The sequence below is a fragment of the Anas acuta genome, chromosome 1 (genome assembly GCF_963932015.1).
Source record: "Anas acuta chromosome 1, bAnaAcu1.1, whole genome shotgun sequence".
Taxonomy (NCBI): Eukaryota; Metazoa; Chordata; class Aves; order Anseriformes; family Anatidae; genus Anas; species Anas acuta.
The window spans coordinates 28,257,724-28,272,984 of NC_088979.1; the positions used below are offsets into that span (position 1 = coordinate 28,257,724).

At 40.6% G+C, this 15,261-nt stretch overlaps 1 long non-coding RNA gene across 1 annotated transcript; it reads right to left on the bottom strand.

The window, feature by feature from the left end:
* Positions 1 to 2,035: 2,035 nt before the first annotated feature.
* Positions 2,036 to 5,181, bottom strand: LOC137852440 (uncharacterized). The gene is made up of 3 exons (XR_011093843.1): positions 5,033 to 5,181; positions 3,279 to 3,362; positions 2,036 to 2,877 (listed from the first exon to the last, which is right to left on the bottom strand). It is a non-coding gene; the product is annotated as an uncharacterized lncRNA (long non-coding RNA).
* Between the last annotated feature and the right edge of the window lie 10,080 nt (positions 5,182 to 15,261).

The following is a 15,261-nucleotide window of genomic DNA, read 5'->3' on the forward strand; positions in this document are numbered from 1 at the left end:
CTTTTGGCTGAGAGAGTCACATTACTCCAAGTTAAAAGACAGAAGATTTGGCAAAGAATAACTGAAGCTACAGCACATTTAGGGTCAAAAGACCTTAAGTGCTGGACCAATTCATCCCTTGTGTGATTCCACCATACCCAGAGCGTTTGCAGAGTCCATTTTGTACTGACTGATGATGCCTGTTGTAATTTTCAATGACTTCAGCATGCAAGCCAGGGTAGAATTTGACCCAGTGGATGAGAATGTATTGTAAAGTATAGTTCATTTGAATACAATAGTCTTATTGGTTTAAATAACTGCAGAAGTTTTTCTTAACACATTAAAAGGCTATATTTTATGACTATAACCTCACAGCTATGAAATATAGCTCTCCAATGATATAAATATGAGATATAACTTTCTTCCCAACAGCTGCTGGTGGGAATTTTCCTGTTTCTGAAATAAATATTATATGCATACATACCATACATGGAGGGAAAGAAAGAGCAATAGGAAATACAATGAACTGACTCAAGATGTGTTATTTATTTGCACACATTATTAATGATCTCATAGCTCAGAAGTGGTGGAGGGAACCTGAGCCACTTGTGAATTATGAAAGGTCATCAATAACTCATAGCAATATATGACACATCCATTCAGGTCATCCAGACTTACTCGATGCTTGGGTCTGTTTATCTAACACCAGTTTTAGTTTAGTCTGTACTGTGTGTTGATTTCATAGTACATCATGTAGCAATGAGACCTCTTGGCCACAGTCCCATGTAAAATGACTGAGTTTGAAGTATAAGAGAACCTGAAACAAATTTTCAGAGTATCAATTGATTGAGCTGAACCACACATATCTACTTCCAGTGACATGTGTGATCATTAAGTAACTTAGATATAAATATATCACATTAGGTGTGTGCACGTGCGCCTGTAAAAACACACGTTTCATAGAGCTGAAACTTAAAACTTTTTCTCTGTGCTTGTCTCTCCCCTTTAGAAACTGAAAGGGCAAACATGCAAGAGATTACTTTGATAGTAATATCACATGACACTCAAGTACTACAGAGATGAGCATAGCACAAGGATGAAATAAATTACAATCCAATTTTTCTAATGTCTTTAAAGAAATAAAAAAGATATTGTGTTCTCAGTCACATACCTGAAACCAAACAACTACTTATAACCCACATATACAAAAAGGTATAACTTACCTCCACTATTCTTAAAAATAGTGTAGGCTATATCTATGCATGTTTTAATTACAGCTGCTTTGATATAGCTCACAGGCTATAAACCATACTTGAAAACACGATTCTGAAAAACATGAGTCCAAATGGGTTTTATCCAAGGAATTGTAATAAACTGGTTAAAAAAAAATATTAAACTCCTCTGCTAGTTCCTCTAATCCTGTTGGTAATACTCACTATATCAAACTGGCCAGGCCATGCCCATTTTTGCCTGCCAGAAGTTCATGGCAATACTCTGGGGCAGAGCTCGCTTCTTCCAGTCCCAAATACCCATATGCTTATTACTTCTTGAGTTAATGGAAACTCAGTGTGCGAGATCTGTGGCACGTGGCACACCATAGGGAGCTGTGATGAACACACATTTTAGGCAGTGCTGCATACTTATAAGGTGCCTAGTGCTAGCACTGTCATCACTACTCACACGTGCAAATTCTCAGTACAGATCAGTATCCAACAGCTATATGGCAAGACAGGATGCATTTTAGTGACCTACAGATGTGCTTTTTGGGATGGCTGCAAACACTTAGGTCTTTGGACAAGCTCCCCACCTGGCTCTGTATCAGCCCAAATGCTGCATACACTGTTTTGTAGTGTTTTTACATTAACTTGTCATGGGAAAAAAAGAATAAAATAAAATCAAAAAAATATTCAGTACAAAATCCTCTGAGTAGTTCTCACATCCCACGTGCTGTTTGAGGCAGACAGAGACCAAAGTCATTTATCTACACAGTTTTCTCCCTTCTGACAAAAAATAAAAATAAAGACCAAGCCAAAGGGTCTTTGATATCAAAGAATAACTAATTCCATGCATGCAATTCTTGGTCTGTTCAAGGGCTTTAATCAAACTCTCATGGTAAGTCATTAGAACATTTTGTTTACAAATCCAACCATGACACAAACATTGCCTTCATCAGGGCAGGAGAGCAGCAGTCAGGCAAGCAGCAATACAAAGCAAACCTTTCTAAAGGCTGCCAGGCACTACTACATCACATGAGAAAGTGAGTGTTACCTATTTACTGCCAGAAGATAAATTGGTCTTTCAGGAAGAAAATATGGTACTTACTTTTGCTGGCAACCTCATCTTAATGGCAAATGTGCCTATCTAGAAAGCATATCATGACACCCTGCAGTTAATTTTAGTGTTTGCTCCCTCACCTGGTTGTCTTTCCTTTTAGATAGTTTCTTGCCTTTTTTTTTTTCCTTCATTCCCCTCAAAATTGCCTTAAAACTGTTGAATCGTCAGGTTATCATAAGACATTTTTTCAAACAGGATAGATAACTTTCTCTAAGCAAAAATAAATAACTTGTTGTTATATAAGGACTTTGTAACCTCCCATTGAGAATGATCTCTGTTGAAGTCTTAAGGAGACTCTTGGATCCATGGTCAGGTGAAATGTCATTGAGAATCCTCCACTAAAGCCATGTACATCAGACCACCAGTATAACAGGGTGGCAGCACAAAGGACCTCTGCACAGCAACGTAGGGCTTTCTGCTAAGTCAAATGCTGACACTGTTCATCCAGAGGCAGAGGAATTTTCTGACATATCTGATGTACAGACTTTGTTAAATACAGTAAAAGGTGTGAGCCATGGGTATTTCTTTGTAGATGACAGATGTTTCCAGCCAATGACATCCTTCCTAAAAGGTGAAAATTGTTGTGATTAAGACAACAGCCACAAGAATAATCTAATTGATTGAAAATAAAAACCATTGGGTATAAGTAAATAGAAACATAAACGGAGATGAGTGGCAAAACAAAGCTCCCATCACAAATAAAAAAAGCTCAGAGAAGTGCAATTTTGCAACTTCTCCACTTCACTGACTTGAACAGAGACACCAGATTTAAAGCCTGAAGGGGACTGCTAGGATGGCTGAGGTACTGCCAGACTGTATTTCCATACCAGATTTGTGTTTCAGAAGATGTTAAGTATAGGGTAAAAAAAAACAGTGCACAAACACACTCTTTCAACACGATGCCCACTGATCCTAAGCATTAAAGCCAGCTCCAAAAAGTAGACTATATTCAAGCTGCCTCTTACCCTGTGAGAGGATGATCCTCTGGGACCAAGGGGAGATCATTTACAGAGCTCTAGAGAAGCTCACATTCCAGCATTGCTCCTGGCCTGGGGATAAAATAGAGACCAGCAGTCTACAGAGCTTCCCACAAGCCTCCAACTCTTTGGAGCCATGGAGCCAGCTGTAAAAACTGTAAGTCAAAAAAAAAAAAAAAAAAAGTCTCTTTGCTTTGTTTTACAGCTAGCACCTCTGAAGTCTGATCAGATCTTAGGAACCTGATTCTGGCATCACCACATTAAATATATTGCTCCATCTCTGTCAATTAAAATCAAATCACTGCTGATTTATGTTACTATTAGATCAGAATTAGGCCAATGAATTGTTTAATATGACTGTGGAAGTCAGGTGCTCTGAGTGCAGTGTTGATGGGTCCTATGCACATACTTGAGTACAACAAAACAGAATACACCAGAGCCTGACTAACATGATCCTGGCATGAGACCAGGATCTAAGCCTTGTTTTTCTCATCCATACATCATCACCGCATTTTTCAAGTGCCACTGTCATTAAGTTAAGATATAAAGCAATCCATCACTTAAAACCATTACGTAAACATTTTTGGGTCAAAAAGATGACCTTCCATATAACTATATCTGAAAAGAACGTTTTCCCAATGTGGCAGAAAGAACTAAGCAAAGAAATACAACACACTATCAGCAAGCATCTCTACAAGCTTCACCACTAATTAATTCTGATTTCCAATGAATTTATGCTTCATGGTTGATTGAATCTTCAAACAAATCACAACAATGAACTCATCCTCATGTCACCTACAGCCCCACCAAGATAACATCAGCTCCGTCATCTCTTTTCACTGCAGGACTTCTTAGTCCTTTACTTCAATATTCTAATGCCTTTTCTATCCTCTCTTCTCCTACCCATATCTTTCAACTACTTTGCCTAGCTTGCTGGTGGGCCAAGTGACATCAAGATCATTGTAGTGGCCAGAGCTACATGAACATAGTTTGACTGGCCAGGACATGGGTTAGTTTCTCAACTAACTAGTCAGGAGTCACCTTTCCACAGGCCAGTCCACAATAGCATTGCAATGATCTTGTGACAAATTCTGTCCCTCATCTCAGAATGAGAAAACGTGACATAGCGGAGGCCAAATAAATGGTGAACCATATGCTTTCACTATACTTCTCACAAACTTTTTGGAGAAACTTTGTATGTTGGAATCTTCCACTTGTCTTTTAAAGCTTGATGAAATCAGCTAATGAACTGAAGAGTTCACAGCAAGGAAAAGGACTGACATACACACCCAAAACTTGACTGCATAACATTATCTCTTTACTCTAAGGACTAGTGTAAATATCACACAAACACACAAAAAGACACAGTTTTATATTAGAGATTATAGACAGATTGCTCACAGCTTCAAACACTATTAGATGCAGGATTTTCATGGAAGTATTCAAAACAGTAAGTTGATGCATCATTCAAGCTGATAAGGAAAATCTGGGAGTTGCAGAGATAGTTAACATTGCCCCCCTCCACTACATTATTTTGGCCAGCTGAACGAGAATTTCTTTAGCTGCTCTTTATTTGTCATATCTAAAAATAAAAATGATCAGAGCCAGCAAATACCTAGGGTCTCCTTGAAGCCTCGTACAGGGTTTAGAGAAACAGAAATGTACATTCAGCACACAGACGCAAGATCTTCTGTTAACAATAAAGTTCCAATACTTTCACAAGCCCTGATGTCAATAATTACCTTTCAGCTTCAGAAAGACCATTCTGTGCTCAGGCTTTTGCTGCTGTCTTGAACAATTGCTTGTTCCCTGTTCAAGCCATGGGTATTGCAACTGTTCCCAACCACACTGAATTCTAGTCAGTATTTTTGACATTCAAGGTTTTTCTCCACTTAATTTATTTAGGCATTTGTAACAGATGAGGGAATGACAACAGCTGATAAAGACAACAGCAGAAAGGAACTCCAGCTGAACAAGTTAATTCATGATCCCACTTAAAAATCAGGCTGTTCTGATTATCACCTTCCTCTCCTTCAGTTTCAGCATGATTTTTAGTAACCATGCTTCTCACAAACTCCTAGACTCAGCAAATAATATTTTAAAGTTAAACCACTTGAAAATGTAAGTAAATGTTTTTAAACACAGTCTATTGCCTCTCTCCTCAAGACAGCTGCTAATAAAATCTGGATGGTGTGGAAAAAGAGAGGAGAATGAAACAACAAATATTTGTCATGTGTAAATCAGTAAGGTTAGATAGAATGGCTAGGTATAATTGAAAATCAAGCATTCCAAAGATATATAGCATTTGTTCCTGCTCATGGTATTTCATGATAGTGAAGGTTTGGAAATAACCACCAATTCTTTTCAACCCAGCAGGCACAAAGTCTGTTTGTCAATGTGCCAGGATGCTTTATTACCATGGGGAATTTGGGCCAGTCCATCCATACCACTACTTGAAGTTGGAGAGTTGTCCTGTGGTAGTTAGTACATTTTCACCTCAGTCAAATTAAAGAGATCCAGTGCATTCATTCTCATTAAAAAAGAAATGTGGCACTTCACAATTTCTCCAGTTCAGGGCTTAAAAGAACTTCAAACATCAGAATAATTTTCTAAAAGTAATGAGTTTCCTCATTCTAGTGGGTGCTACAGCCCTGGTAATAAAGCATCTTTGCTAAGAACTGCTGTCTGCAGACTGATTCATTCTGGTGGCACGAGGGAGAGATTCAGACTGGGAGCACTCTGCAGGGAATCTGTGACAGTCTTTCATCAGCTGCATATTCTTGACTTATAGAAACAAAAACAAAGGCATATTGTGAAGATCATGGAGCCTTATTGCTGGGCTACAATGTCTTAGCTGAAGATTTCAGACTCCCATACAACAACATGCTTGAGAAAAGGGTGCCATATAAACTTAAAATCAAGTGTGAGATTTCTGTCTCCATCGCTGTCTGTACAAAACAAGGAAATCTCAATTATTCTCCCCTGAGGCATGTTGGGGATTGTGCTTTTCTCTTAACAGACCCACTCTACTCCTTTGAAGTGGCAAGCAGAGACAGTGGCTTGCCTCTCTAGGGTAATATACATAATGAATGTGTGCACATACAACTGCCTCCTTTCTTGGCATATCTGCAAGAAGCTTGCGCCAGATTCTGCTCCAGACTGTACCATTGTAAATCTCAAGTGATTTAGACAAGAATCATTATCTTCTTTCAGCTGGGAAGAGTAAGTGGCCAACAGGCTCCTACAGCAGTCTGGCCTAAGCAAAGTGTCTAAGACTTTGTTCTGAAGACACCACAAAGAAACATCTTCAGAAGGCAATCCAAGGACACCTAGCTCCTCACCTCCCTGCTAGGCTCTCCCAAGTAGTTTCAACTCATGGAGAGGCAGGAGCCTGGGTTATGGCCTACCTTCTCTTTCCATCGCACCCTCTGACACTGCTGGGCCTCCTGGGGGAAGTTTTCCTACTCCTTGGAGTGTGGGAACCACAGGCATTTCTGGCACTTGGATGCAGTGCTTTCAATATACTCTCCCCTCTGCCCACACCCACATTCAGCATAAAAGACAGTGTTTTCCATCAACACTTATCAAAGTGCCAGTGCTCTGAGAAGAAAAGCTAGGGGGGAGGAGGGGACTCGGCTGAAGAAAATGAAACCACTGCCGTCAGCCCATTGAAAACTCTTCTAAAAGCTTTTTTTCTTCCATATTCCCTACCAGAGTGCCAAACAAACAGTAATTAAAATATATATTATGCTCAAAGCCACAGATTATTCTTCCCACTGGATTTCTTGAGTGGTTCTCCTGTCTTCTTGCATCAGTGTTTCAGGCTGTGAGCTCTCTGAGACATGACTTTCATTATCTCTGGGTCATTAGCAGCTCATAACTCAACGTCAGATAATACCGATAAGGAGAGACAAAGGGCAGACCCTTTTCAAATTGTGGAGCCAAATGTATTGCACTGCATTGTGTAAAGTCAAAATTGTATGCATTAGTTACCAGGCAGTGACAATGTTGGACAGTTGGCTGGTTGAGAGTTGTAGATGTCACGGCATGTTGCGTTCAACAGCGGGATTCACACAGCAGCTTAAAGGCACTCATTGAAGGCAAGCCAGAGTCAACGATGTGTCTGCACAGGTCTTGGTCACCAGAACAGAATCCAAGACCCGGATTTGTTCCTTTAACTAGAGGAGAGTATAGCTTCAGAAAAATCATCTAAAAATAACACCCAGATCTCCAAAACTTGTACTTCTCAGTGGCCAATAGCAGCCACAAGCCACGGCAATGTGTCTGGCTGGACCCCTGCCCCACTTCAGAGCTTGCTCACCAAATGCCCAACGTGTCTCAGGATACCTGCAGCTTGCAGAGTGCTTCATAGTGTCTGTGTTACCTAGAAAAACAGGCAGGCTTATGCTCAATTTTTAATAATCTCAGCATTGTATATGGGAAATACCTGCTCTAATAGATAACTTCGTCCAGAATAGGAGAACACAAGGATGTATGGCTTTGTAACCTAGCAGACAAACTCTCATGACTATTTTTATTTTATTTTATTTTATTTTATTTTATTTTATTTTATTTTATTTTATTTTATTTTATTTTATTTTATTTTATTTTATTTTATTTTATTTTATTTTATTTTATTTTATTTTATTTTATTTTATTTTATTTTATTTTATTTTATTTTTTGAATCCAGGGTCTGTTTAAATGGAAATTTATGAGCCGTCCTTGGAGTGCAGACCAGTCCCATGTGCACCACACCAGCTGAATGCCCTCAGCCCTAGCAGTCTGAGTAATCTTCTCCCTTGGTTTTCATTCCAGCCATATGGATCCTGTATAGTTTGCAATACCATAGCACTGCTTCCATAGGAAGGGTTGGAAGAGGCCTCCCACACAGCCCTGCTTTCCAGGGCATGATTCAAGGTACTCTCCAGTTCAGTAGCTAATGTGGCTTTGAATGCCCTGGGGCTGATGAGAGGGGTGTATCCAACATTTCTGCCCCTTATTCATAGGACCTAATTCCAGACTAATATGTAAAGGCACTTTTTTTTCTTTTTTTTTTTTTTTTTATATGACACAAACACTATAGATGGTAAGCACCCTCTTGTCTCATGTTTATTATGCATGGTGCATTCCTCCATGATCACATCCCTCAGGTAACCATAAGAAATATCACTCTGACAACCAGGAATGTGATACAGGCCAAAGGGTTTGTGATTCTCTTGGCATCTAAAGGTTTTCCAGGACCAAAAGGGAGATGGACAGATGAGGAACTTGCTGAGACAGTGATTTGGAGATCACCAAGTTAGATTCATTCACCTAAAACCTACTAAAGTGCCAAGAACCTTATCATGCATCTGGCACCGTGTGGTTTTCTTGCAGTTGCCAGAAGTGACGTCCTTTCCAGGGGCACCAGCACTTCTCAACAAACCTCACCCAGCCAGCTGACAGGGCTCCAATGCTCACCATTCACCACAACTCCACTTCTAACCCGTGAAAGCAACCAAAAGGCAGGCATCAAGGTGTAAAGACTCTCCAGGCTAGTTAGCTCCCGTGGAAGATCAGCTACTGCACTGCAAGAAGCGTATGTTTTTTTTTGGCTAAAAGGTGCTTATAAAATGAAATAACTTTTTCCACATGACTTTCAGAACCTTGTTTTGTCAGCAGAAAAAAAAGTTCAAGATAGTTTAGGGATTTTTTAATCATTGCGGCGATCACTTTTCTTTGCAATATTTTATTTCTTTTCTTTTCCTTCAAACAGCTATTGTGCTTTAAAACCTCCTCACAGTGAAAGGCGACTTGCAGTTGTGATCCTAGACAGACACTGCTGAGCCTTGTTTAATTGGTCTGGATTTTGTTGCTAAATATATTTTTTAAATGAATGCCACATCTTCGCAAGGGTGCTAGGGGAGGGAATGGAAATAGAGTATTATACAACCTGCTGAAATTCTTTGTTGCTGTGGTGTAACATGCCACTTCCTTAAATTTCCTCTCTCCCACTACATACACATTTGAACACATTAGGTAGCCAAATTGTTTTAAAAACTGGAGAAACTCCTGTTTCTGAAATTATCCTACATTTAAATCACTCTGTAGAGAACATTATCTGGAAAATTTCTAAGTGAAAAATGGGAGAGTCCAGCAAAGGAAAAATGAAAAATAGATGTACCTCTTTTTCATTCAAATAAGTTAAACTTTCATTTGTCAGAGCTGAACTTGTCCCAAAGTGAAGGATGAAGGATGAAAAAGAATGAAGGAAGAAAAGAAACAAATGAGAACGTAACATATGTATGTAACAGCAAGTTGCTCATCAAATTGAGGAATGGGGAATAGCAATGCCATTTCTAAAATGTAAAAGAGTGCAGCCCCCTCAGCTTAGGTGTAACCCATGTGTTTGCTGGGTACAGGTAGGTGGCAATTCTACCAGCACTTGGTCGAATATTAACAATGCAAACTTGCCTCCCTTTTTTCAGAAGGAAAAGGAAAGTGGATTTTTTCTGTGATGGACTCCTGTGACAAGATGGAGATGCTGATCCCTCCAGAGGTCAACAAGCTACAAATAGTACAAAGCACAAAGTGCCAGTGGGAGACTCTTGAACTCCAGAGGGAGTTTTATGGAGTCAGAGGAGGCTTTCTGCATGTAGGTTGTCATGAATATGTGTCTGGGAGTCAGACGTATAATCAAGATGTCAGGAAGGGGTCTGAAACAATGGTGCCTCCACTATTGCTGCTGCTGATACCCAAAGGTTCCATCATGGGACTCCTGATACTCACTTCACTTTGCAGGAGAAACTCTTTCATTGAGCTGTTGGAGCTGATCAAATAAATATCAGAGGCAGAATTTGCACCTAGACAGCAGCAATGTTACCTAAAACAACAAGATCAGTGAAAGGGACTATTTTCCCCTGCTGGCAGCAGACTGTTTCTTAGGTGATTCAACACTATTCACAGCATTTACACCATGATAAAGTAGGACTGACCATGGGCAAGTCAACTTACTATGTGATTTCAAAAAAAAAAGACAGCTTGGACTTGCTGGAAACAGACAATTTAAAAAGACAGTTTGAAACCATAGACCTTGTTTTCATGATAAGGGTCTGCTGCCATCTCCAGCTCAGTTGTCTCCATTGCTGAGAGTCTCATGCCTTCAATCTGGTGAAGTAAGCACCATCTTCTTGACATCCCAAGTGCACTGATCACTCTGTGCACTGATGCACAGAGTGGCCTGAAGGGTAGGTCTGAGGCTGAGGTAGCCAGCAGCCTTTATCACCCACCTGGAGCAACACCTAACCTGCCATTGCTAATCCATAGGAGACACTTAATCTCTGGCCAGGGCTAACAGGACAGCCCAATGCCAAATGTACCTGTGGTGCAGGCAGTTCCCAGGTTTCCCACTAGCCATCTTCCTTGTAGTTACTACTTCAGGCTGGAAAGGCCTGAAAGAAAATGGAATCCATCTTGGAAGAGTCACAATAGTGCAAGGACAAGAGGCATTTGCCCACAGCCCAAGCACAGATGGTGTTCCTGCAGTCCTGAGCCTGAAGGCAGAGGCAGCACATAGGGAGTTATGATAGGAATATCTTTCATGCTAAGGAAATACAGAAGCTACAATCTTTACCTTGCTAAATTGACCTTTGTGACTTAAATAATCAGTTAACTTGTCATGTACCCATACTTATCCCCTAAACAACCTTCCCTGTGACTGTAAGAAGGTTATGAAGGATGTGTAAAGTAACACACATAGTAGCATTTATGAACAGTTCTGTCCCTGATATTTAGAGGTGTGTGTGAAGGAGAGAGGTTTGATTATCTTCTTCCTTGTAAAAGTTTTATTCTAGGGTTACTCTAACAGGATTGAAAACAGTAATGAGGCTTAACAGTCCTGCTCTGAAGGCTTTTTCCGCTGGATGGACAGACTGGGTTTTATGATTATGATCAATGGGGAGGAGAAGAAGTTTTTATTTCTTCTTTTCACTTGCACCATCCACACTGGAAAATACAAAACAGTCATGAATGGGGGTTGTAAAGCTGTTACCATGGGATGGTGTCAAAGCAGCACTGGAGATGGACAGTTAATTCTTATAACAATGCTTTAAGTGGAACAAAGCAGAGCATGGGATTACAACATGGAAAGAGAAGGCACATTCAGGAAGGTCACCGTTTCATTCAACTAATTTGAGGTCAGGGCAAGGTAGGACAGCTGGAAAAGAGAAATGGAAAATGTTCTTTAAATGGCTTTATTAATAATGACAGGATCTAGTGCTGAGAGCGGGAAGAGAAAAACATTAGTCTTTTGACCAGCATTTAAAACCAGTCACATCTCCAGATGAACACAGTAAATGAGTATTCCTTCAAGCAATGGGTAGTGAGAAAGACTTTAAAGCAGATTTATAGGATGCTCATAGCTTCTTCTTTCATGTTTTTCATAGCTTCTTCTTTCATGTTTTTCTACGTCCACAAGAGAAATAGTAAGGGTCATGGCAGTTCATGCTAGTAAATATAATAGTAAATTAAATATACTATTAAATATACTATGGACTAGTCTCTGGCCCTGAAGCCAGCAAACCAGGAACACTCCATGTCTATATTACTAACTACCTATATTACTAACTCTTGCAATTGGGATGACCACCACCAAACTGCTCACTTGGGGTTTCTCCTGACCATGTGCTAACTCAGGTTCTACCAGCCAGGAGCAGAAGGTGACAAGTGACCACCAGAGCAACCCACCCAAAGGACATCACCTTTAGCACTACAGGCAACTGCTTTCCAGAGCCCACCAATATGTCCTGTAGAGAAAGAAGCTGGTTTCTGTGCTCCTTTCAGCAGCTATCACTAGGCAGGATTGTACCAGAATTCACTTTGAGAAGAGCTTACCTTAGAGATAAAGTTCATTTTGTTCCATCAGCTTCCCCTTTACTCATGGTGAAGGTGCAGGAGCTGAGAATCTTCCACACAGATACTTTTATACCAATGGAAATTTCAAGATCCTTTTATGCCAGTGGAAATTTCACAGCATGGTTGAGGTTGGAAGAGACCTCTGGAGGCCATCTGGTCCAACACCCTGCTCAAGCAGAGATCCCCAGAGCAAGGTGCCCAGGACCATCTCTAGGTGGCTTTTGAAGTTCTCCAAGGAGAAGACTCCACCTCCTCTTTGGGCTACCTGCACTGGTGCTCAGCCACCCACACACTAGAGAAGTGCTTCCTTATGTTTTTCTGATGTTCATAAATAAGCTTCCAGCATAAGTTACAACCCTAGTTCCCAGACTGCTTATGTTCACCAGATTTATGGTGAGCTCTAGCCAGTCTTCTGGGAACACAGAGGTGGCTGGCCTTTGCCCTGCTTCTGTCCAGGAGTGGCACATGGATGATGAAATGGGGCTAGGGAATAGCCAGTGGGTTTGCAGCTGTGGGAATTCACTTGAGTTAAAAACAAATCTCCCTTAAAGGGAGACAAAAGGGTGTCAGTTGCCAGCATAAACCAGCAGTCCCATCAGCAGTGCTTTCAGAAGAAAGATGCAGTCCATGAAGATGGAGAGATCCTCCATCAAAGCAAGTTGATTCATGTGCTTAGGATTTGGCCCTCCGTGTTTAACCAAGGAAAGTACCTACCAACCTAAGAGGGAGTTTTGGTCAAGAACAGCCTGAAGGATCTGGACCTTTTGTTTTAGCAGTTAACCAGCTCCCAGCCCTGACCTTCGGCAGGGCAGAGGAGATCTATGCAGATGGAAGCCTGCTCTTTCTTTCTTGTGGTAAAATTAAAAAGAAAAAGAAGCTCATACATCATAAAATGTGACAATTCCCAGAGTAGTTCTTTTGGGGCTCCTTCTACCAAAGAGTTGTAGCGCTGCCAGGCAAAAGGAGAAATGGTCTTAATCACCCGAACCCTAGGCAAACACTATATCTTTTTTTGTGAATCGAGTTTAAACAGAAGTTATGCAGGAAGGACCAAGTCAGAAACCACTTTTTCCAGATGTCAGAAAGATTGAAACGCACATGAGGGAAAAAAGCAGTGTTACGAACTTTTAGCTTGATATATCTGGTAGGTGAAAGAACTAATGCTGTAAAGAAAATGTTTGCATAGTGCCGCTGAGTCTGCTCTAGACTAAAACACTGGTCAAACAGCACTTTCACCAAAGGTTTCTTAACTGTGCTGCTGTTTGAGGAGCAGAAAGTACAGGGAGGGGGAGAAAAAGAAAAATCTAAATGTGAACACAAAGTTCTATTTACTGAGATAAAGATTGAAGAAATAGATATGGATATAGAAAATGCTCTTGAAATATGTTCCTTGTTATAAATAAACCATGTTGCCAGCACTTAAATAAATATATATATATATATATATAAAATCCCTGTTGAGAGTCACAGGGGAGCAATACCATCGCCGGAATATCTGCTGATGCAGCTAAACTACACTTAAGACATCTGCTGAGATGAAACTACTTTGTGGCTGGAGGTATTAGGAAAAAAAGAGTTACTTCAACAAAAAAAAATAGCCAGTGTGTGAAAACAAAACCACACCAAAATGTAACAGAACGTGCACTTCTACAGCCGTGGCACCGCCATGCAGTAGTTATTCCATCAATCTGTCTGCCCCAGAAGTGAAGCAGAAGATTGTAAAGCAGACTGATAAATGAAGAAACCTCCCCCATGGCACCACTTGCTGCAGAAATCTCAGGTCCTCAGTGAAGTCCCGAGAAAGCCAAAATCGAAAGTAAATGCAATTTAAAGCAAATTTCTTCAAAATGAGTGCCAAAATGTGGAATTTGGTCCCTGCGAGGTCCGCGTGCACCCACATCAATGGGAGGAGCACGGCTCCCAGTAAGGGCTGTGGGTCAGAGCCATGCCACCAGCTGCAGGCAGGGAGGCACTGCGCTCAGCCAGCCGGCAGCCACGCGTTATCCATACAGACGTGTGCCACTTAACCCAGGGTGTGTTTTCTAAAACAATTCCATCGGCTTGGAGCAGCTCCTACTTTGCTTCTCTTTGACTCTGGTTTTGCTGCAGCTGATTCTCTCATGACTGGAGCTGTTTGAGCAGAGTAGGCAAAAGCAACTAGTTTTAACTAAACTGATTTCCAAGTCAGCTTACACAAAACCGGAGTTTGGGGTTTTCTGCCCATAAACCGTACCCTGCCTTTTGAGGGCTGCAGCCTTCCATTTCATTTTCATAATGAGCACAAATCCCTGCACTTTCTGCTGTAAGAAAAACAGGAATTTGGGTTAGTTTTCACTTTAAATTTAGTATGAACTCTTTGCTCCTGCTTTTTAAAGTAGTGCATAATTATTAGCCACAAGTTGGGGCTTTGGGCAGCAAGGGGCAGATCAGCAGATCTATCTACATTGGAGATATAATTCAAGAGTACTGAAGAATAGATACCCATGCACACACCTCCAAACTCTCATTTGAAATACCAGAGGGTTTCTGTAAGCCCCTAGTCTCCCACCATTCCCTTCTCTCTGGCTTTTTCTCTTCCCATCTAAACTTATCAAAAATGTCATACTCAGCTTTTGTTTCAGGTATCACTCAACATGCAACTTCAACCCCGCCTTGCCGTTTTCCCCTGAAACTTCTCCCACAAAACATCTTAAAAATATTTGCCAGACACCATACATTCCCTTATTTCTACCAGCTTAGTAATATGTTTTGCCTGAGTTCTTGGGACCTCTGGGGTTGAAAACACAAATCAGCTCCAGGATTAACCCCCAAGTCTCGCTAAATATGTGTGCTTGAAAGATTTGTTTTAACATTGCATCAGAAGCTGTACAATTTTAATCAGAAACAATTTAGCACAAACTCTGTTCACTGAGCTATGATCTTTCTTCATTTTAATCCTGTGTATCTTAGACCTACACAGTTTGCTGCTGTTGTTTTTCTTGTGGATAGTTTATATGGCAAGAACAAAAATTCAACAGTCCTGACATAATTTGCTTAGTCTTGTTGACTTCAACGACCTGTTTTGACTGACACTTTTTC